Raw genomic sequence first — 24,728 nt, 5'->3', positions numbered from 1 at the left:
TCCTTTAACTCAAGAAAGCTCTCTACAATCTCTACCTCTGTCTGTCCATCTAATGTCATGTTACCATGTGAACAATTTAAAAAAACTCTAGTCAAAACAAACATAACTTCTGTTCACAAGGAGGCCACAATTACTCACGACCCCTTTTCCCTTTCTATACATTTGTTTTAGAATAGAATGTTATAAAGTGTCTCACGAGAGTAAAACCCCTAGGGTTTTACTGAGTCGCATTGTTCTCGAAACAATGTTCTCTCTTGTTTCGCTGGCTGTACTTATATATAATGCCTTGTGACCCTGCTCTACCACACAGTTTACCAATGTGGTGATGTTTGGCATATGAGTTTCTTCGTCTTTTTAACGCCAATCACAAGTTCACTACATATTCAACACAGAATCCTCAAATCTACACCCTTTAGCGATTGTTTAAATGCGGCGTGAAACAAAGTTTTACTATTTGTAAACATAATTCGTGCTCTCGCCCATATATACTGCCAATTTGAATATGTTACCTTTGTCCTTAATATGCTACCTTGTCCTTGATTCTCACAAGGATTATTCAACCTCAAAATCGGCTAAGGAGCAGGGTTGATCCAAACTCCCTGATTCATAATGCATAATACCTTTCTTGCCTCACAAAGCAGTCAATCACCCAAGCTAGTCTGCTAGCTACTTCCAGACATAAACAAGAACACATCTTCACTCTCCATTCTACTCATCTAGCAGACTAACTGCAGGAAGATAGAGTGGAAACCATCTCTTTACAGAAACACAGAATTAAACAGAACAGAAATGTCCTACTATTTGTTAAGTATTAATTGTTATTTAATATGAATCAAATCAGGTATATATGTCTTTTTTTTTTATATCACAGGCCTCCAATTTTTTTTTAAATGGACTGGATCTTTATATTTACCACTTGGATCCTGTTTCAGTAATAATGAAATCAGACCTTCCCGTTGAGTATCTGATCATCTACCATTTACATAGGAGGGGTTAAAACCTGCTTAATAACGGTCCTCTGAGTATATCAAAAGAGGTTAGGTATACCTAAACTGGTCTGACATCCAGCCCTGGAGTTTTTCTGGACTTAAAGGCTTTAATTGCATCAAGAAGTTCCTGTCCTCCTCTTTGAGTCTGGTCTGAGGAAAATATATGAATGCATGTGACGGTGTGAGCAGACAAGGCGGTTTCAATATGCTAGCCCACTCAGTTTGCATAGTCTTTCCAACACTTGTAGTGTGAAACTACGATGTCTGTCACTCAATCTGAGGCTACCCATAACTGCCCTAACATCCCCTAATCCCACATGAAATTAGCCCTTTCTGATTAGGGCAGCCATTTCCCAACATCCATCCTTTCTCATCCCTCCTATTAGCACTGTCCAGCGTTTGATGCTAAGTATGCATTACCTGTAGCTGTTTTTAGCAGAGGATTAATGTAGCGTTGCAGCTAATACTGTTTTTCTCCCTGGGCCTCTCCACCCCCCTTCTATTTTTTAACCGAAACCTTTCACTTGTCAGTGCTGAAATTGAGGATTGGATTTTCACGCTACATCAGACTAGAGCAGAAATGAAGATGGCACCGTTACATTAGAGGCCTCCGTTGGGGCCCCAGCGAACACCTGCTTTGACTGAAAACACTGAAGCGCCGATGTGCTCCCCAGAGGACCTGCTAGCTTCTGATGTTGATTTAGCTGTAGAGCATCGGTTATTCCTGCACGCTCCCAAATCCAGTTAAAGCTGTGTTGAATTAATTTGGCAGGCCTCTATCTGTGTGAGAGAGAGAGAGAGAGAGAGAGAGAGAGAGAGAGAGAGAGAAAGAGGGAGAGAGAGAGAGGGAGAGAGAGAGAGGGAGAGAGAGGGAGAGAGAGAGAGAGAGAGAGAGAGAGAGAGAAGGAAAAAATGTCTTCAGAAGGAGAGAAGAAAAAGGGGAATGGTGATTTATAAAGCCATCACAATTCAACATGCTCCTTTGAGGAAGAAGAAAAAGAAAATGATTTATTTATGAGGTACACATATCAAGCAAGCTGGATGTCCTTACTTGAAACCACAAGCAAGCACCTCTCAGCTATGTCTGTACCCCAGCTCTCACACTGACTAGCTGACGTAAAGAAAAACACTTCAAGTAATTGAAGGTGTAGCCTGTCCTGATTCTCTAAAAAGGCTTGGCAATTCAGGGCTGCAATACAGGCTTCTACAATGGACAAGTTCTTATATTGTTTGCAAAGTATGCTCTGGTGAATCATCGGCGATGCCCCGGCGTCAGAAGCATGACATGACTACATGACTTACAATGTGATCAGCTGGATTCAGAGTGCATGACTCCAATTCCAAGCCCACATATATTCCCCAGCCCAATACGTCGGAGGTCACAGCGCTATTTCAACCCATAAGGCAGGTCAGTAGAGATGTAGGTCTCACATGTTGTGCTTGGATGACCCCAACATTACGGTTCCCCTTTGAGAGGTCATCACCTCTGACTGGAGCAACTCCCTTTCCTATATACAATACATCATGCATATTTAGGTGAAGAAGGACCATGTTTTTCCAATCTAAGTACAAACCTAATGTTAAATCACCAGGAGCATGACAATGAGAAGTCAATGGCCTTCTACGTGAGTGCATACACTGTACTAATGTCCAATAGCTAATCCAGAAGTGGCATGCCTTAGGCTCAGAAGACTTGCTCCCACATACAAAATGTACAGTGCCTTCAAAAAGTATTCATACCCCTTGACTGTAACTCGGCCACTCAGGAACATCCACTGTCTTCTTGGTAAGCAACTCCAGTGTGGGTTAGGTTAGTGTCCTGCTGAAAGGTAAATTCATCTCCCAGCGTCTGGAGAAAAGTAAACTGAACCAGGTTATCCTTTAGGATTTTGCATGTGCTTAGCAACTTTACCTTTGTTTTATCCTGAAAAACTCCCCAGTGCTTAACGATTACGAGCATACCCATAACATGATGCAGTCACCACTATGCTTAAAGTTGTAATATGTAACTTTTTGGGCAATCTGACCAAATTCACATAGAAATGTGAATTATAGATCTGTCTATTTAAACCCAGCCAAAAACCCCAAAGAGAAACCAATGCAGATGTAGATGCACGGTGGCAAGGAAAAACTCCCTTTGAAGAAACCTAGATAGGAACTAGGCTCTTGAGGGGTGACAAATCCTCTTCTGGCTGTACCAGGTGGAGATTATAAGAGTACATGGTCATTATGGCCAGATTGTTCTTCAAGATGTTCAAAACTCAGTTCTATGTGAGCTATTTCTATGCTATTTCTATACCCCAAACATAACACTTTGTGTTCAGGACAAAAAGTAAATTGCTTTGCCACATTTTTTGCTTTCAGTTTTCTCCTATCACAGCCATTAAACTCTGCAACTGTTTTGAAGTCACCATCGGCCTCATGGTGAAATCCCTGAGCGGTTTCCTTCCTCTCTGGCAACTGAGTTAGGAAAGGATGCCTGTATCTTTGTAGTGACTGAGTCTATTGATACACCATCCAAAGAGTAATTAATAACTTCACCATGCTCAAAGGGATATATAATGTCTGCTTATTTTACCCATCTACCAATAGCTGCCCTTCTTTGCGAGGCTTTGGAAAACCTCCCTGATCTTTGTGTTTGAATCTGTGTTTGAAATTCACTGTTTGACTAAGGGACCTTACAGATAATTGTATGTGTGGGGTAAAGAGTTGAGGTAGTCGTTTAAAATATATATACAGTGCCTTGCGAAAGTATTCGGCCCCCTTGAACTTTGCGACCTTTTGCCACATTTCAGGCTTCAAACATAAAGATATAAAACTGTATTTTTTTGTGAAGAATCAACAACAAGTGGGACACAATCATGAAGTGGAACGACATTTATTGGATATTTCAAACTTTTTTAACAAATCAAAAACTGAAAAATTGGGCGTGCAAAATTATTCAGCCCCCTTAAGTTAATACTTTGTAGTGCCACCTTTTGCTGCGATTACAGCTGTAAGTCGCTTGGGGTATGTCTCTATCAGTTTTGCACATCGAGAGAATGAAATTTTTTCCCATTCCTCCATGCAAAACAGCTCGAGCTCAGTGAGGTTGGATGGAGAGCATTTGTGAACAGCAGTTTTCAGTTCTTTCCACAGATTCTCGATTGGATTCAGGTCTGGACTTTGACTTGGCCATTCTAACACCTGGATATGTTTATTATTGAACCATTCCATTGTAGATTTTGCTTTATGTTTTGGATCATTGTCTTGTTGGAAGACAAATCTCCGTCCCAGTCTCAGGTCTTTTGCAGACTCCATCAGGTTTTCTTCCAGAATGGTCCTGTATTTGGCTCCATCCACCTTCCCATCAATTCTAACCATCTTCCCTGTCCCTGCTGAAGAAAAGCAGGCCCAAACCATGATGCTGCCACCACCATGTTTGACAGTGGGGATGGTGTGTTCAGCTGTGTTGCTTTTACGCCAAACATAACGTTATGCATTGTTGCCAAAAAGTTCAATTTTGGTTTCATCTGACCAGAGAACCTTCTTCCACATGTTTGGTGTGTCTCCAAGGTGGCTTGTGGCAAACTATATACGACACTTTTTATGGATATCTTTAAGAAATGGCTTTCTTCTTGCCACTCTTCCATAAAGGCCAGATTTGTGCAATATATTGTTGTCCTATGGACAGAGTCTCCCACCTCAGCTGTAGATCTCTGCAGTTCATCCAGAGTCATCATGGGCCTCTTGGCTGCATCTCTGATCAGTCTTCTCCTTGTATGAGCTGAAAGTTTAGAGGGACGGCCAGGTCTTGGTAGATTTGCAGTGGTCTGATACTCCTTCCATTTCAATATTATCGTTTGCACAGTGCTCCTTGGGATGTTTAAAGCTTGGGAAATCTTTTTGTATCCAAATCCGGCTTTAAACTTCTTCACAACAGTATCTCGGACCTGCCTGGTGTGTTCCTTGTTCTTCATGATGCTCTCTGCGCTTTTAACGGACCTCTGAGACTATCACAGTGCAGGTGCATTTATACGGAGACTTGATTACACACAGGTGGATTGTATTTATCATCATTAGTCATTTAGGTCAACATTGGATCATTCAGAGATCCTCACTGAACTTCTGGAGAGAGTTTGCTGCACTGAAAGTAAAGGGGCTGAATAATTTTGCACGCCCAATTTTTCAGTTTTTGATTTGTTAAAAAAGTTTGAAATATCCAATAAATGTCGTTCCACTTCATGATTGTGTCCCACTTGTTGTTGATTCTTCACAAAAAAATACAGTTTTATATCTTTATGTTTGAAGCCTAAAATGTGGCAAAAGGTCGCAAAGTTCAAGGGGGACGAATACTTTCGCAAGGCACTGTATATATATATATATATATATATATATATCACCTTTATTTAACCAGGCAGGCTAGTTGAGAACAAGTTCTCATTTACAACTGCGACCTGGCCAAGATAAATCGAAGCAGTGTGACACAGACAACAACACAGAGTTACAGATGGAATGAACAATAAACATGCCAATAACACAATAAACAAGTCAATGACAAAGTAGAAAAAAAACAAAGTCTATATACAGTGTGTGCAAAAGGCATGAGGAGGTAGGCAATAAATAGGCCATATAATAATTACAATTTAGCAGATTAACACTGGAGTGATAAATGAGCAGATGATGATGTGCAAGTAGACATACTGGTGTGCAAAAGAGCAGAAAAGTACATAAAAACAGTATGGGGATGAGGTAGGTAGATTGGGTCGGCTATTTACAGATGGACTATGTACAGCTGCAGTGATCGGTTAGCTGCTCTGATAGTTGATGTTTAAAGTTGGTGAGGGAAATAAAAGTCTCCAACTTCAGAGATTTTTGCATTTCGTTCCAGTCACTGGCAGCAGAGAACTGGAAGGAAAGGTGGCCAAATGAGATGTTGGCTTTGGGGATGATCAGTGAGATATACCTGCTGGAACGTGTGCTACAGGTGGGTGTTGTTATCGTGACCAGTGAACTGAGATAAGGTGGAGCTTTACCTAGCATAGACTTATAGATGACCTGGAGCCAGTAGGTCTGGCGACGAATATGTAGCGAGGGCCAGCCGACTAGAGCATACAGGTCGCAGTGGTGGGTGGTATAAGGTGATTTGGTAACAAAACGGATGGCACCGTGATAGACTGCATCCAGTTTGCTGAGTAGAGTATTGGAAGCTATTTTGTAGATGACATCGCCGAAGTCGAGGATCGGTAGGATAGTCAGTTTTACTAGGGTAAGTTTGGCGGCGTGAGTGAAGGAGGCTTTGTTGTGAAATAGAAAGCCGATTCCAGCCCCTGGCCCTTTAGAGGTACCCCCTTACTGCTCAGCTTAGACCTGGGTTACCCACAGACATTTACCTTCCTGTTAAGTAGAAGAAGCGGATAAAGGCACTTATCATCATTAGCATAATTATTCCTATTTCTCAAACAAATTACAATGTTTTGACTTTGACTAGAGACTAATACTGTACCTATCGAAATCAACAACAACAACAGGATACCAAATCTCACTATTTTATCATTCGCCACATTCTTAGTTACGTTGGAAGTCTTTCTTCTCTGTGCATTTTCCTTCTGGCCCACAAGCAGAAAAATATGCTTTGGGAATTCCTGGCACTTCCATCCCTCGTCTGGAGCCTGAAGTGACTTCCCCTGTGGGGTTCAAAGGTCACCAACTCTCAACAAGCTGCAGTGATCGCCCTTGTTTCCCAGGGGATCTAATACTCTGCAACACAACTCCCCCACGAGAATACAAATTGGCCTCACAATAAGTCCTGTCACTGAGAACTCTCTTAGAGCCCAAATCACTTGTGGAACCTTTATGGCCGTGTAGTTACTGCACTCTGAGCTGGGGGCTATTCTAGTGCCGCACATCTGAATGGATGTCTTTATCATTCAAGACTGAATAGAGGGTTTATATATATATATATATTGCGTGTGTGTGTAAGAGGGGGGGAGGTGGAAACACAGCATGAAATGAAGCATACGTTTTCCTCCCTGAATCGCTCCGGGGCTCATGGAGACATTTATAACAGGCAGCAAAGCACTGGTTATGTTTGTCATGTAAGTTACAAGAGCACACGATATAGTCATTACTTTCGTCCCCACCACATGGGAATTTACTCCAAGTCATCAGTCTACCAACGCTCATAATACGAATAGGAATCGTACCGAGACGAAGTTGCATGCCTTTTCCCCACATCTCCAGCACAAATTATATGTCAATTTGTCGCCTTTGTCAATCCCGGGGGGACCTTTTTGAACGTGTCACGGCAGCTGTAATTGCCTTGGACGTATGCAACCCCCCGCGGCTATGACACAAGTGCAGCCCTGTGTTTCTCTCTCTGCTCGGCTTCTGATGGAGCTGTATTATAAACAGGCTTTAAAGGGATACTTCAAGATTTTGAGATGTCGCTTTTTCTACTTACCCGGAGTCAGATAAACTCATGGATACCATTTTTATGTGTCTCTGTGCAGTTTGGAGCTCATTTAAATTGGTATATCATTAGCTTAGCACAATTGCTAGAAGTCTCCATGGACTGCGCAGTAGCCAGCTCCTCTAAAAAGCAGGGAAATAGACCTTCTAACTAATCCAAAGCTGGGTGGTTCGCACTTTGTACTCGATATATATTGTTTAAAAGTACTGCATATACTATTACACTTAAATATTTTGATTATAGTTGTTTTAAATGCAGCTGTTTTTGGAACTATTTTCTGAGAAGGACACATTTCATTCATCCGAGGTGGGCACAAGGATAGGTTGTTGTGCGACCTCTCAAGTCAACATAGTGGCCAGCTGCGACAATGGGACAGAATGGGGAAGTTCATTAACGAATTTATAAAATATTGATTACTTTGTATAGCTTTGTAAGACTGTAAAGGACCAACCACCCAGCTTTTGGAGTAGTTAGGTCTTTTCCCCTGCTTTTGAGAGGAGCTGGCTACTGTACCTGGAGACTTACAGCAATTATGTTAAGCTAACAATATTTTAAATTCAGTTATCTCCAAACTGCACGCAGTAACGTAAAATGGTAACCATTTAACAAGGCCTCGCCATCATATAGTTTTGACAGGCAGACGTTTTTTCCAGAAAACATACTGTAGAAACCGGTGATACCTCTGTGGGCGCTGTCGACAGGAGAGGTCAGACCTAGGAGCGAGGGGTCCGGAGGTAGTGGACACAGTTTATACCAGGGGGCTGTGGCGCCTGTACCCGAGCCCTCCTTGGTCACGAGAAAGGATGAGAGAGAGGACTTTCTTCACTCTTTAATTAAGCATGGGAGGAAATCAAGTGGCGCCAGAGGCCTGATGCCCTTAATGAAGAGCTCTAAGGTCAAAGCATAATGCTGTAGTACTGCTAAAATGGAGACGGCCACAAAGACAGACAGAGAGAGGAGAAGGGGAAAAAAAGAATGAATGGGGAGAGAGGGAATGTTTAGGGCTTTTATAAGCTCATGTTACTTTGGTTGGCCATGGAAATGGCTGTGGCCATATCAGAGTGCGTAAGGTAAAGCAAAGATACGGTGGAAGGGAAAAAAGCAAACGAACAACAACGTGACGTGTCAACAGGTTTTCTTGTCCTCGAGAGCAGCATGCAATGTCATTGCCATGCGGCAGAGCGATAGAGAGAGAGAGGGTTATAAGAAACGCTATTGTTCCCTGACCAGACATATCCCTCGAAGACTTATTTATGTAAGGTCACGCATTTCATGAGCTGAGATTTATTTACATGCCCTGCCTTTCCCGTTAAAAAGTGAGGCGGTCGGTGAAGGAGGTTGTCGTTCATGGATTGCTTTGGTATCCATTGAGGTTCCGACCTCCAGTTTCTGCTTTTAGGGTTGAGTCAAGAACTCGAGGTGGCAGCACCAGCATAAAAACAGGCACACCGATCGCCAACTAAATAAAACTGTTGGCAAATCTGCCATGAATCCTCTATAGATGGCAGCAGGCGTGGGGTGGTTGCTGGTTGGAGGTGAGGGGGTTCGTGGCGGGTGTAGGGATTTATTGCCGTTGCAGAGGTCAGCATTAAGTCAGCTGTTAGTATTTTGACCAGGTGGTGAGGGACAAAGAGGGCATTCCCTCCTATAGAAAAGGCCTGAATTGGAGCTGCATTTCTGTGTGTGTGTGTGTGTGTGTGTGTATGTGTGTGTGTGTGTGTGCACACACATGGCTAATTTAGCTGCCTCCACAAGGACAGAGGGAATCAAGCTGCTCTTTCCCCAGCTCAGACAGTCGCTCGGCAGTTATGCACACACACACAGTCGCACACACACACACGCGCACACACACACACACACACACACACACACACACACACACACACACACACACACACACACACACACACACGTGGTCAAAAGACGCGTAAAAACGGTTCCTCTAAACGTGTCAACAGGATGCAGGCGCTCACACACTGGGCCTCCCATAAGATTGATAATGAACGATTGGCTCATTAACACAGCCTATTAGCCATGTCCACATGTGCGGTCCCATGAGGAAGCTCGCTGAACGGACACACCACAATATGAAGACTAATTGCCTTTGAAGAGGGTGTCTGTATTTCCCCCTCTAATTCTCGCTGTGCCAGCGGGCGTGCCTTTTAGTCTTCAATAACTGCACAACATTTTAGCCTCTGCAAAGTGACACGAGACTGCTCCGGAGTTCTGCTCGCTCTCATTTCAATTTTCCCTCGCCTTCTTTTTTTTCTAGCTGGAAGAAAGTAACATGGATGTCAGTGTTGCACCTGTTCCTGGCTCATCTTTGAAGTCCGCATGAAGAGGAAAAAAACAATCACACTCCTATACTTTTATCTCTGGTTTCAGGCACAGGTGTTTGAGCGGTCCCAGCCAAGTCATGTTTTTGAGTCTCAACCAGAGTGGAGCCTCAGATATGAGTTGTCAAAATGCTCCAATTGAAATCCATTGCTATAAAGTGGGGGGTGACAGGCGCCTAACATATCACACGTCTTGGTATTCACGGGTTGCATGTTTCGTCACAATATTGTTTTTAACGTTCGCTTTGGACTGATGCCCAAGTTGACCGTTCTACTCAATGCATCGTCAATGAGCGCTGATGAAGATTTAATCAAAAGTGCATTGCAATGGTTTGGAAATACAATAACATTCAAAAGGATCAAAAAAATTATATGGAAAACCTTTTGTCATCTTTTTGATGTTGCCAGATAGATGCAGTATTACGTGAGCTAGTTAGCTAAGATTGAGGGCAGCTAACGTAAGCATTGCTAGCTATTTTTGACGAACTTTGTTAGCTAATGACAACAGTGGCATCTGTCTAAAGTACATTTGACGACATGATAATGCTGGCAAAGTTGTTTTCTACTAATCGTTTGACTACTTTAGCAATGCATCGTATGTCTAGGCGCTATAGTGTAGTTTAGACTAAACCATCGTTAGCCTCCGTCCAGAATGACTGGACTTATCACCACTTTAGGGCATCATTATTGCCGGTAGAGGGCGGCTTAGAGAACATCCATTACAATGGCATGACCCGACCGAGTGACGGAGGTGCAACCTATGAATATCTTTTGAAATTGTCTCCTCGGATCGGATCATAGGCTATATATCCTTTTAGTAAATATAATGATACATTCTACATATCATAATTCAGAAAAGCTGAGTTAGTGGTGGATGATTTGTCCATTTTAAATAGAGATATAAAAATGTCCAGAAGACTGTACATCCCGACCACGACAAGTTATGGACAAAGCCATAACATCCCAGTTGGTCTTTTGTTTACACCGGCGCTACATAACCTTTACAAGTCTGTGTGTGTCTTTGTGTTAGAGAAACCAGCGTGATATCTGAGAACATGGGCCACCCGTGACTCATTGACTTTTCAGAGGAAGTTAAGCCTTTGTTGTGCTTGTGCCAGGCTTATGTGAATTCGACCTCTGACTCTGCTGACCCCTGAAGTCAGATACTGAAATATTGACAGACGACCAGAACTGGGAGATTAGAAGGAAAGAGGGAGAAAAAAAGGCTGCGGGGCGTTGTGTGTGTGTGTATGTGTGTAGCTCGTGGTATTGCCACAACAACATATGGCCACCAAGATTTTAGCGAGCTTGAGCCTGACAGTTGGTCGACGGTCACTCTCTTGATGGTGAGATTGGCCTGTGTTTTCATCTCAGGAGATAACCGATATGAGCAACAGCAAATAGCAAATAAGTATGATGATAAGCTGTACTGTATCAGAACGTGGATATTGATGTATTCAGTCTGGATGCCTGAGAAGTGGTTGTGCAAACAAAGGGAACGAATTAGCAAATGTATCAATTTGCTTATTCCTCATTTAAAACAAATTTATGTTTGAGAAAGTGCGACCTCTAACCCCCTGAAATGCTAATGCAGACTACGTCTGTGGTTGTACGTTTTAGCATCATTAAAGAAGATGCCTTCGAGAAAGTACATCTCCTGATGAAATGGGATTTAAAAAAAAAAAATGTTACATAGCGGTAGAATGTGGGTGTGTTGATTACGATTGAAGCTCCTGAAGTGCCCGGGTCGGTTTACTGCAGGAGTTACGCCTAAGCTTTGAGATGTGTGTGAACGATGAGCTAGGCCCGTTTGAAGTTCACAGATGGTGAGGGGAGTTGTTAGCCCCGGGAACTCAACAGAGTAACTGTTATAACTAACGGGATCAGGGCAGGGTCAAGTGCTTACATAGAGAGTCTCGGTAGAAACTGCCAACATGTTTGGGAGTTAGTAGAGACTGCAGAGAGTGTGGAGCATAATCTTCTTAGGACCTCAAAGTCCCAACCACATACAGTGCATTTTTGTGATTGACAAGTGCCTTTCAAGAGTGACTTGTTACCCCAGAGTTGCGTGATACCAGGTCTATTTAATTACAAGTAAGAGGCAGAGCTCTACCGCTTTTTATCCTTTTTGGAGAATGACTGGAAGCAGTAAAAGCCCAACTTTGATCCGGGAGACAAGCCCCACATTCCCAGTGGCGGTTTGGACACATGAAAGGACCGTTGAAGACCTCTACGTTACCAGCCCCCTCGTCATTACTCCTCTCTGACGTCGTTTTTCTCCCCTGTCCCATGAAGAGGAGTGACGGGGAGATGATGAATGTGTTTGCGAGTCCTCGCCACTTCCCTGACACACTTGACTCTGTTTAATAAATGATGTTCCATATTTCCCCATTCATTATAATGTCATTAAGACATACTAAGTCCCCCCCCCCCGTTCCTTTAACCTTTAGTTTGCGCTACCACAGGGGCCCTGGTATCAGCTAGCCCGGCCCCTTGTTCTACACCTCTCGTGCGTTGTAACATTTAAACTACAGGGCCAACCGGAGGGCCGTTATGTAATGAGCCTGTTTGTAAAATAAACGAGGACAACACAGCGACTCGGCACCACTGGTGGCGAAGGCAAGCCCCCCCTTTTAAAATGGGGATTGCGTCAGCGACTAGCCGCAGTGCATGCAAGTACACTTTAGAGCACACTGGGTACCTCATACCTCAGGTACAAGGGAAGAGAGTGGACTTCTTAGAACACCTTCTGGATGTACTTGACCCACTTTGTCGTGAGGACTCGATAAAGGATGTATATAGATGTTAGGAATGTGCAAGTTAATGCTTGATTGGATGGCACTGCGCAAAATGCCAACATAACATGCCAACAGACTCCTTGGCAGCATGTTGCTTCTATGGGCCTGTGATGTATTGCTGTGCGTGGGGGGAAGAGTCGATGGAAAAGTAGCTTTTAAAGAGTAATTTATTACCACTTATGCATTTAGCGCGATCAATCCTGCTGTGGGTGTAGTAGAGCGGATCTATTCATCTTCCCGCTGTGATAAATGTCCTTTTTGGATTCTCTAAGTGATCCTACTGACACCAAGGGGTACAATCCACAGACCACATGCAGGCCCAGGACCTGCATGGCATACAGTAGCACCATCCATCCCGTCCATATACTGTATGGAAGGGGGGAGAGATAGAGAGGGGGAGAGACACTTTGTGAGTGGTTTACCTCTGCCCTTGAATTGGCCAGGGACCACAAAAATGCTTGAGTCGTTTAACTGCTAATTTATAACATGTGGGCAGATCGAAACAGTGCAGGTCTAACGTCTGATCTTCCGTTCCCTATTCAGACTTTAATCATTGCGAGCTAAAAAACGAATCTGTCTCCAGATCAGTGGCCAAGGACTCATTTTATCTACCCCCCTAAACATATTATAGAGGAGCCCATTTGCTGTAAATTGCTGCAATTAGTTGTGAAGTCAAACCTGTATTATGTCTGAATATGAGTTTGTGCTTTCTTGGAATCTTTAATGAGGGCTGTTCCCTTTTCAAACCCAGTTGTGAAAAATTCACCGTACATATGTCTGCCATAATTTTTCCTCTGAGAGGTGTAAACAATTAATCACACATATTCAATTGTTTCAGAAGTCAATCAGAGAGGCCAATCTTAGTTTGATCACTTCAGATCTTTTCTGTTGAGCTTTTTTTATTTTCTTTTTTTTCAAGTCTTATACAATTTCTTTCTGAGGCGAAATGTTCTCTCTGTTCCTGAGGACCGCCTCTGAAAAACTCCACCCAGGCTCAAATCAGCGTAATTCAAACCTTAGCACACCTTCAGTTTCTCATTTAAAAAGAGTACTGCTACAAAATCAAACCAAATGTTTTTGGTCACATACACATATTTAGCAGATGTTATTGCAGGTGTAGCAAAATGCTTATGTTCCTACAGTATAGTAGCTCCAGCAGTGCAGTAATATCTAACAATTCACAACAATAAACAAATCTAAAAGTAAAATAATGGAATTAAGAAATTATATAAATATTAGGACTAGCAATGTCGGAGTGGCATTGACTAAAATACAGTAGAATCGAATACAGTTTATAAACACAGCAAAAAAGGAAACAGCCCTTTTCAGGACCCTGTCTTTTAAAGATAGAACTTCACAGATCTTCATTGTAAAGGGTTTTAATGTTTCCCATGCTTGTTCAATGAACCATAAACAATTATTGAACATGCACCTGTGGAACGGTCGTTAAGACACTAACAGCTTACAGACGGTAGGCAATTAAGGTCACAGTTATGAAAACTTAGGACACTAAAAAGGCCTTTCTACTCACTCTGAAAAACACAAAGAAAGATGCCCAGGGTCCCTGCTCATCTGCGTGAATGTGCCTTAGGCATGCTGCAAGGAGGCATGAGGACTGCAGATGTGGCCAGGGCAATAAATTGCAATTTCCGCACTGTGAGACGCCCAAGACAGCGCTACAGGGAGACAGGACGGTGAGCTGATCGTTTTCGAAGTGGCAGACCACGTGTAACAACACCTGCACAGGATCAGTACATCTGAACATCACACCTGCGGGACAGGTACAGGATGGCAACAACAACTGCCCGAGTTACAGCAGGAACGCACAATCCCTCCATCATTGCTCAGACTGTCCTCAATAGACTGAGAGGGGCTGGACTGAGGGCTTGTAGGGCAGGGCCTCACCAGACATTGTAAGGCAGGTCCTCACCAGACATCACCGGCAACAACGTCGCCTATGGGCACAAACCCACCGTCGCTGGACCAGACAGGATTGGCAATAAGTGCTCTTCACTGACGAGTCGCGGTTTATCGTCGAAGGAATGAGCGTTACACCGAGGCCTGTACTCTGTCAGTGTTCTGCCATGGCCAGCAAATAGCCCCAGATCTCAGTCCCATTGAGCACGTCTGGGACCTGTTGGATCGGAGGGTGAGGGCTAGGGCCACTCCCCCCAGAAATGTTCAGGAACTTGCAGGTGCCTTGGTGGAAGAGTGGGGTAACATCTCACAGCAAGAACTGGCAAATCTGGTGCAGTCCATGAGGAGGAGATGCACTGCAGTACTTAATGCAGCTGGTGGCCACACCAGATACTGACTGTCACTTTTGATTTTACCCCCCCTTTGTTTTTGGGACACATTACTCTATTTCTATTAGTTACATGTCTGTGGAACTTGTTCAATTTATGTCAGTTGTTGAATCTTGTTATGTTTGTACAAATATTTACACATTTTAAGTTTAATGAAAATAAATGCAGTTGACAGTGAGAGGACGGGTTATTTCTTGGCTGAGTTTACATATGAGATGAGTAAAGCTGTATGTAAACATTAATTGACTAGTGTTCCATTATTAAAGTTGCTACATCTGTTGGATGGGTTTTGTCAAAGGCAAGTGCTGTTAGACACCTCCAATGAGAACCTGCTAATAAAGGCACAGCAATGTACCTGGCTCCAACTTTAAATGAGCCAAATCCCATTCTCTGCACCCTGAAAGACATCTGCTGGCCTTTTTAACTATCAACTTTCCTTACAGTTTGATAAAAGTTGTCAAAGACTCCAGCCACCCAAGTCATAGACTGTTCTCTCTGTTACCGCCATCAAGCAGTTCCGGAGCGCCAAGTCTGAGATCAAAAGGCTTCTGAGAAGCTTCTACCCCCAAGCCATAAGACTGCTGAACAGTTAATCAAATGGCTACCCCTGACTATTTGCGGTGACCCCCTTTTTTATTTGCACGGACTCTTTTGCTCCCGGCTCTATGCATACTCACTGGACTCTTTCCACATTCTACACTGACACTCCACACACACACACACACACTACATATACGCTCACTCACACACACACATGAATATTGACACCACACACAGACACACTTTCACACTCTTCACATACGCTGCTGCTAGTCTGTTTATTACCTATCCTGATTGCCTAGTCACTTTTACCCCTACCTACACTACCGTTCAAAAGTTTGGAGTCACTTAGAAATGTCCTGGTTTTGAAAGAAAAAACATTTTTTTGTTCATTTAAAATGACATCAGATTAATTAGAAATAAAGTGTAGACGTTGTTCATGTTGTAAATAGCTGGAAATGGCAGATTTTTTTATGGAATATCTTCATAGGTGTACAGAGGCCCACTATCAGCAACCATCACTCCTGTTTTCCAATGGCACGTTGTGTTACCTAATTCAAGTTAATAATTTTAAAAGGCTAATTGATCATTAGAAAACCCTTTTGCAATTATGTTTGCACAGCTGAAAAATGTTGTTCTGATTAAAGAAGCAATAAAAGTGGCCTTCTTTAGACTAGTTGAGTATCTGGAGCATCAGCATTTGTAGGTTCGATTACAGGCTCAAAATGGCCAGAAACAAAGAACTTTCTTCTGAAACTCATCAGTCTATTCTTGTTCTGAGAAGTGAAGGCTATTCCATGCGAATAATTGCCAAGACACTGAAGATCTCGTAGAACACTGTGTACTACTACCTTCACGGAACAGCGCAAACTGGCTCTATCCAGAATAGAAAGAGGAGTGGGAGGCCCCGGTGCACAACTGAGCAAGAGGACAAGTACATTAGAGTGTCTAGTTTGAGAAACAGACCCCTCACAAGTCCTCAACTGGTAGCTTCATTAAATAGTACCCGCAAAATACCAGTCTTAACGTCAAAAGTGAAGAGGCAACACCGGGATGCTGACCTTCAAGGCAGAGTTGCAAAGAAAAAGCCATAACTCAGACTGGCCAATAAAAAAAAAATATTAAGATGGGCAAAAGACCACAGGCACTGGACAGAGGAACTCTGCCTAGAAGGCCAGCTTCCCGGAGTCCCCTATTCACTTTTGACGTTAAGACTGGTATTTTGCGGGTACTATTTAATGAAGCTGCCAGTTGAGGACTTGTGAGGGGTCTGCATTGACTGACCTTTTTTGAGCTGTTCTTGCCGTAATATGGACTTGGTCTTTTACCAAAGAGGAATTTCTTCTGTATTCCACCCCTACCTTGCCACAACATATCTGATTGGCTCAAATGCATTAAGAAGGAAAGAAATTCCAAAAATGTACTTTTAACAAGGCACACCTGTTAATTGAAATGCATTCAGGTGACAACCTCATGAAGCTGGTTGAGAGAATGCCAAGAGAGTGCAAAGCTGTCATCAAGGCAAAGGGTGGCTTTGAATGAGTAGGTCTGTCCAAACTTTTGACTGGCACTGTATTTGTAGACTTGTATCATGATTGTATCCGGATTTTGGCTGCTTACAGGTGGCTTTTTCATGACAGCACTACACATACAAAATTACGTCTGGTTCTGTTGCCAGGTTGGATCCCTACCAAACAACATGTGAAAGTCAATCTGGCCTCGATTTTCACCAACCTTGGTAACGTGAAAATATCTAAATGATTTTCCACATGCTTCTAGTCCGAGAGGTTTGTTTGGATTTCCAGGTTTGGATTTACAGATTTTGTCCGTCTCTGAAATGATCCGTTTTGGTGGAAACCCGGGCCCAATCTGTTTCGGGTGCAGCTGCCTAGCTCACAAATTGCTCCATATGTCAGTGCCTTTGTTTGGATCACAGAGGTGGTATTTGGATCCCTGCATTTTAGTGGTAGCCAGGCATGGCAGATTCTCTTTGATTTCATAAAAATCATAAAAACGGCAGTACATTACCCAGTATCAGTCTGTGCTGAATATTTCCATTCATTTTTATGTCTCTCAATCCATATGGAAATATGATGCTGTATGTGGAACCTTACCAGTATATAATGTATGCCACATATATTATTCATGGCAAATATATTCCCATAAATGACACTAAATATACAGTTGAAGTCAGAAGTTTACATACATTTAGGTTGGATTCATTAAAACTAGTTTTTCAACCATTCCACAAATGTCTTGTTAACAAACTATAGTTTTGGCAAGTCGGTTAGGACATCTACTTTGTGCATGACACAAGTCATTTTTCCAACAATTGTTTAAAGACAGATTATTTCACTTATAATTCACTGTATCACAACTCCAGTGAATCAGAGGTTTACATACACTAAGTTGACTGTGCCTTTAAACCGCTTGGAAAATTCCAGAAAATGGTGTCATGGCTTCTGCTAGGCTAATTGACATCATTTGAGTCAATTTGTGGTGCACGTGTGGATGTATTTCAAGGCCTACCTTCAAATTCAGTGCCTCTTTGCTTGACATCATGGGAAAATCTAAAGAAATTAGCCAAGACCTCAGATAAAAATTGTAGACCTCCACAAGTCTGGTTCATCCTTGGGAGAAATTCCAAATGCCTGAAGGTACCACGTTCACCTGTACAAACAATAGTACGCAAGTATAAACACCATGGGACCACGCAGCCGTCATACCACTCAGGAAGGACACATGTTCTGTCCCCTAGAGATGAACGTACTTTGGTGCGAAAAGAGCAAATCAATACCAGAACAACAGCAAAGGACCTTGTGAAGATGCTGGAGGAAACAGGTACAAAAGTATCTATATCCACAGTAAAACGAGTCCTATATTGACATAACCTGAAAGGCCGTTCATCAAGGAAGAAGCCACTGCTCCAAAACCGCCATAAAAAAGACAGACTACGGTTTGCAACTGCACATGGGGGCAAAGATCGTACTTTTGGGAGAAATGTCCTCTGGCCTGATGAAACAAAAATAGAACTGTTGGGCCTTAATGACCATCGTTATGTTTGAAGGAAAAAGGGGGAAGCTTGCAAGACGAAGAACACCATCCCAACCGTGAAGCATGGGGGTGGCGGCATCATGTTGTGGGGGTGCTTTGCTGCAGGAAGGACTGGTGCTCTTCACAAAATAGATGGCATCATGAGGCAGGAAAATTATGTGGATATATTGAAGCAACATCTCAAGACATCAGTCACGAAGTTAAAGCTTGGTCGCAAATGGGTCTTCCAAATGGACAATGACCCCAAGCATACTTCCAAAGTTGTGGCAAAATGGCTTAAGGACAACAAAGTCAAGGTATTGGAGTGGCCATCACAAAGCCCTGACCTCAATCTTATACAACATTTGTGGGAAGAACTGAAAAGGTATGTGCGAGCAAGGAGGCCTACAAACCTGACTCAGTTTCACCAGCTCTGTCAGGAAGAATTGGCCAAAATTCACCCAACTTAATGTGTGAAGCTTGTGGAAGGCTACCCAAAACATTTGACCCAAGTTAAACAGTTTAAAAACAATGCTACCAAATACTAATTGAGTGTATGTAAACTTCTGACCCACTGGGAATGTGATGAAAGAAATAAAAGCTGAAATAAATCATTCTCTCTACTATTATTATTACTATTTATTTCACATTCTTAAAATAAAGTGCTGATCCTAGCTGACCTAAGACAGAGAATTTTTACTTGGATTAAATGTCAGGAATTGTGAAAAACTGAGTTTAAATTGATTTGGCTAAGGTGTATGTAAACTTCGACTTCGACTGTACAGTTGGGTGCATACAGTAGCTTGTTTGGCAAACTGCCCCAGCATCCCACTTCCCTCTCTTGTTCAGACTAAACTTCAGTTGTGGTTTCTGCCTGAAAGACAGCTGTATAGCCTCCTGGCTTTCTCACTCAACAAATGCCTCAGTGTTAGCCAATACTACATTATCCCCCCCCCCCATCTTCTGTGCTTTTCACCATCATTGACCGCAACATCAGACTGCATGTGTTACATTCATTCAACATGACAACTGATTCAGAGTTTTCCTTTGGTGTCAAACACCAAAGCTTTGTGCCTCTCCCTGCTCACTGAGTTTCTCTGTGTGCGTGTGCGTGTGTGTCTCAACCCGTTTTAGAGGAGCCCTGACGGTATCACACACCCAATAAAAGACCACCTGTTTCCAGTGTGCTAATCTAATCCGGCCTTGCCACAGTTCCTGACGTTATTTCTCCCCGTGTCACGTTCCATCGGCCCCCTAACAGTCGATGGCAAAACCCTGGCCTAGTTGTTAACTGAGCACCCCTGACATGGATTGTGACAATTTCACGCCCATCCATAATCCAGTTGACACCGGTATCGCTGTTTTTTTTAATTGCTCGCATTTTGATGAAAAAATGCCTCCTGTGATCTAGTGACGTGCGTCATATGCCCAGTTTTCTGTAACGGGACACATTTAGCAGACGTTCTAATCCAGAACAATTTACAGTTAGTGCATTCATTTTATCCGCAAATCACAGTCATCGCCGGTACATTTTTCCTCAATAAAGTAGCTATCAGCAACCATTCTCACTAATACATTAATCACAAGTAATGACGGCCATTCTGGGGAGAGAAGGGGTAAAAAAAAATAAAAAATTGCTAAAGTTTTCAGTAACATTGTTGTCCTGAATACAGCTGCTGGTATCGACACAGCTCTGTCTTCTGTGGCTAAAGCCGTCTGGTAGTGATGGGCATTCCGGCTCTTTTCAGTGTGCCGGCTCGTTCGGCTCAGCTCACCGAAAAGGGCTGGCTCTTTTGGCTCACAAATGGCTCTTTAAAAAATAGATGTTTTGTATTTTTTTCAAGTCAAACAGTTTGCGATAGTTTGACTATGATTGGTGTTAAAACAATTCTAATTAAATTATTCAATGAAATCATACTCTACCTTAACCACAATGTATTTAGAAATGCTTTGGTTTGTTATGAAAAAGAATGCTATTAAAGTATAACTTTTTAATGTACAAAGTGCATATAAATATAACCATTCAAAATGAATACAATCTAAACAGCATAATAGCATATTGCACCATATCAAAGAAAAATAAATAACAATTTGCAAAACTGCAGCATCCCACTTAAAACATTAAACTGGTCCCTCTTTTCTCTCTCTTCTTTATTGCCATGTTATAACCAGCAGCACACAGCAATGCTGACCATATTTTGCTTTTATGAGACATTTGCATTCAGAAATGCAAGCTGCCTCACTTTCGAGGGGCTGGTTTCTTCTCTCAGTAATTATTTATCCTGTTTTCGAGAATACCCTCTCAGAGGGAACGGATGTGGCCACTATGCAGAGTCTCCCTGTCATGACTTTAGTAAGCCGTGGGTAGACATAGGCCGTGTTCTTCCACCAGCTCAGAGGATATGCAGATCTTTGGAGGAGGGGCTCCTCCAAATAGTATCGGACCTCCATTATGGCATCTGCTGAGGGATTCCTTCGTGCTGCATCCCCAGTTGCTCTCTCGTCAAACAGCATCCAAACAGCAGACATTTGTGGCACTACTGCTGGTGCTTCTGCTCCACCTGATCCCTCTTCTTCCTGTTGCCCTGGTGCCTGAGCCAGCTGACTGCTGGGGCTGTTCCTCCCTGCTGCTGAGGTTATTCTTTGAAGAGCCTCATCAATCGTTCTGGCATCATTGAAGGCTAACTTCTTAAACCTGGGTTCAAGTGCAATGGTTTCTGATAGCACGTGATTATATTCCATTCTGTGGAACTTTCTGTCTATTGATGGACATAGGGTGTCCGACAACTCTGTCACATGTCCTGTGGTTACATTTGCTTCTCTCTGGCAGCTGGCTGTGATTAGCTGCAGACCCTTACACAGGAGCATCATTTTTGAGGCTGTCATATAGCTGAAAAGAGAGAACAGTAGCCATTAGTTACACAGCCATTAGTTCAGGTTCATGTTTTGTCTACTGATACTACATTCTCATCTACTGCTCATATACATATATAATACTGGATTAAATAATGATGTAGTAATAACTGCTTACTGTACCTCTCTCCACACCTCCTCCACCACCTCCCATTCCTCTAGGGTCAGAGCATCAACAGGTGCATTGAAAATGGCCAGGGTAGATATGATGGCATCCTTTGACTCAAGAAACCGTTTCAACATATAACATTTTTAATTCCACCTTGTAGTGCAGTCTTGTTTGGGCCTCAGCTCAGGCATCCCCATCTGGCATTGTAGTAGTCCACAGCTGCTTTCACTTCGTCTACAGTGGGCTTCATCACCTTCAGAGCATCTCTTACAATCAGGTTGATTGTGTGGGCAAGACATGAATGATGGGTCCATTTAAAAAAATAATCATGGCTTTGGTTATGTTAGCTGCATTGTTGCTAACACAACAGACCACTTTTCCATCTACTTGCCATTCTCTGGCCACTCTCAACAGTTCCTCTGCCAAGTTCTCTGAGGTGTGTCTGTCGCTGAACTCAAAGCAGTCCAGAAGACAGCTAGACATCGAACATTTTTCAATGAAGTGACATGTAACCGACATGTAAGAAGTGGTTACCCTTAATGTCCAGCAGTCAGTGGTAAGGCAAACTGCAGTCGCTTTTTGGACTCTTTCCCCCACTGAAGCCTGTGTGCTCTCATACAGTTGTGGAATAAGTGATTTTGAAAGGGGTTTCCTGCTTGGAATTGTGTACATTGGATTTAGACTTTTGCTATAATTTCTAAAACCTCTGTCCTCCACAATCTAAAATGGTTGGAAATCGGTGGCAATAGTTTTAGCCTATGGAATATCAATTTGGCCTTGTTTTACTACAGACATGGACTTTGGCATAAACTGGTACATAGAAGACTGTGTTGCTGTGGGTCACGGAGTAGACCTACTTGACTGAGTGGATACATCTCCACGTGTGGAGGTGCTGGCTCCACCACTATCACTAACAGGCCCGTTAGTTTCTCAAGCTCCGCTACAGCTAGCTTCACAGTTGGGTGCACAGTTCGCATATGCCGGTGTAAGTTGTGCGTAGAGCCGGCTTTATATGAGAATTTGTTTTGGCAAATTCTACACTACACTGCTCTAACATTGTCTACATTATTAAAATGCATCCAAATGCTCCTGTGCTTCCGACTCATTTTCCAGCTGTTGTTTTCACAGCTGTCCTTCCTTTCTCCTCCGCTGCTAAGTGTGTGACTGTGAGTGAGTTGGCTCGGCCCTCCCTCACGCATCTTTGGTTCATTGGTTGACACTGCGTGTCTGATTGACAGGAACAACAGGTGAGGCTGTTTGTCTGAGCAGACAGTCAGAACGAATGTATTTGCACTTGAGCATTTAGGCCTATTTTTTTTTTCTTATTTTAATTAGTTAATTATGTTCATTTAAATATTTTGAATATTTATATCTTAATTTTCGTTTCAAATTTTATAAATAGATTCGGCTCTTCTGAAATGCGAGCCGGCTCCTAACGTTCACCTACAAGACTCGTTCGTGAACGGCCCAAAGCAGTCTGGACTGGTTGAAGCAGAGTGGGAAGGATTATTTTGAAAGTGTTTCAGTCTGCCGTGAATCATCATAATCCATACACTGGTAAGAAAGAGTCTACTGTTAAAATGCGAACGTCTCAACTGTATCAAAGTTGTTTTCATTGTTAGCTATATAGCTAGCTAGCTAGACAGTTGCATACAGGCACCGTTATAGCTTGCTTTATCCATTGTTAACCCAGCTAACCCTGCTAGCTGAGCTGGCCAATTGCATTCTTCTGTTAATGTTGAATGGTGATGTGCTAACATGATGATACTATTTTTCATATTTGCCCGTTTTTAACTAGCTAGCTACAGAAAATAGCCATTGTGGTACAAAAACTAATCGATTAACAAGCTTATCAAACCGCATGTTACGTTATAGGGACACATTGTAAATTGGCGAGTTAGCTAGCCACGATGAAATGATCGCTAAATAGCTAGCTAACTATTGGATTATAGATGTAATTTTTTTTTTGCAATGTTCAACTAGCTTGCTAACTTGATCATTACCATTTACCAGTTGGTAATTATGAATGTTTGCTAAATCTAGCTAGTTATCTTGTGTCTGCTTTGTTGGGCTGGAAGCAGTTACAGGGCGTGTAAGTACAGCTGTAGCAGTCGACAAGCAATAACAAGCTATAGGACATTAATTCATTCATCTCTTAACACATTTTTGTGGTCTTTCAGCATAAACCTGCTCTCCGCCACCAGCAAAAGGAGATGATTGAGGGTGAACATGCAACACATCAGGTATTTTGTTTTTGTACTTTACGTTTATAGGTTGCATTAGGGGGTCAATGAATGTTATTGCTGGTATGCAAGGTATTCATGTCTTGTCTATTTTTTTCTCTGTTTTCCTCCTATACAACTTTGGTTGTCTGGAGCCTGGTGGTGTTGTGGCCATGGAGCTTTCACTCAGATGGAACCAGGTTACAGCTGCTGTGCAACGTTGACGTCCTTCCTCCCAGACATGTGAATGCATCCCCTGGACTGGACACAACCCGGCAAACATATTTTTGAGAAGATCAGGACTTTTGCAATGAAAAGGCCATGGACATTATATGTCCTGATCCAAAGGGCAGAATAGAATATATGCTCTCAGGCTAGATTCCTTTGTTCATATCATAACATGACCTGAACCAAAGTTATTCTAAGGATCTTGTGATATAGGCCTAGGTCAATATATTGTTTTTACCTAAGCCTTTGTGTTTGTGTGTTTTTAAGTTTTTTGTAATTGCAGGCTACTACCTTTAGCACTTGAAGTTAATAAAGTATTGTTGAAATATTGTCTTTGTTTTTTAAGCACTACCTCACTGCTTTAGCACATTGCCATGGTCACATGTGTTCCAATGTGATTTTTTTAAAGAGACGGCTAGGTCTAAGCCGTTAGTGTGTGAACGATGCTAAATGGGCGTAAACAAAGAACAGCACTGTAGCTGTTCAATGTAAAAGGTCATTTTTATTATACAACAATAGGCAATGTAATACTGTACATGGTTTGCCTAATGGGGTAACTTGGTATTAGTATTCCTATAGAAAAGTATTCCTTTTCTAAATATATGTTTCCCAAGTATTAATGTAGAGGATGTGTGAAAATCACAGCAAAATGTTTGAATGCCCTTTTCTCCTAAATGGGATTTGAAGTTTATCAATTTTTAAAGCAGCATTACTTACCCATGTTTCCTCCAATTGCAGTGTATGATATACAATTTTGAAGCATCTGTACTTTTATCCAATGTAAAAAATAAAAAAATCATTAA

General features: G+C 42.4%; 1 long non-coding RNA gene across 2 annotated transcripts; it reads left to right on the top strand.

The window, feature by feature from the left end:
• The first annotated feature begins 22,707 nt into the window (after window positions 1-22,707).
• On the top strand, window positions 22,708-24,244 carry LOC110533006. Of its 2 annotated transcripts, XR_005053445.1 has the most exons (4): window positions 22,708-22,722; window positions 22,878-23,032; window positions 23,656-23,718; window positions 23,853-24,244. It is a non-coding gene; the product is annotated as an uncharacterized LOC110533006 (long non-coding RNA). The 2 variants fall into 2 exon arrangements; XR_002474914.2 differs by lacking the exon at window positions 22,708-22,722 and having other exon boundaries at window positions 22,750-23,032.
• The last annotated feature ends 484 nt before the right edge of the window (window positions 24,245-24,728 follow it).

This window comes from Oncorhynchus mykiss, chromosome 9 (genome assembly GCF_013265735.2).
Source record: "Oncorhynchus mykiss isolate Arlee chromosome 9, USDA_OmykA_1.1, whole genome shotgun sequence".
Taxonomy (NCBI): Eukaryota; Metazoa; Chordata; class Actinopteri; order Salmoniformes; family Salmonidae; genus Oncorhynchus; species Oncorhynchus mykiss.
Note: the sequence above shows the minus strand (reverse complement) of the source record. Positions and strands in the feature narration are given on the sequence as shown.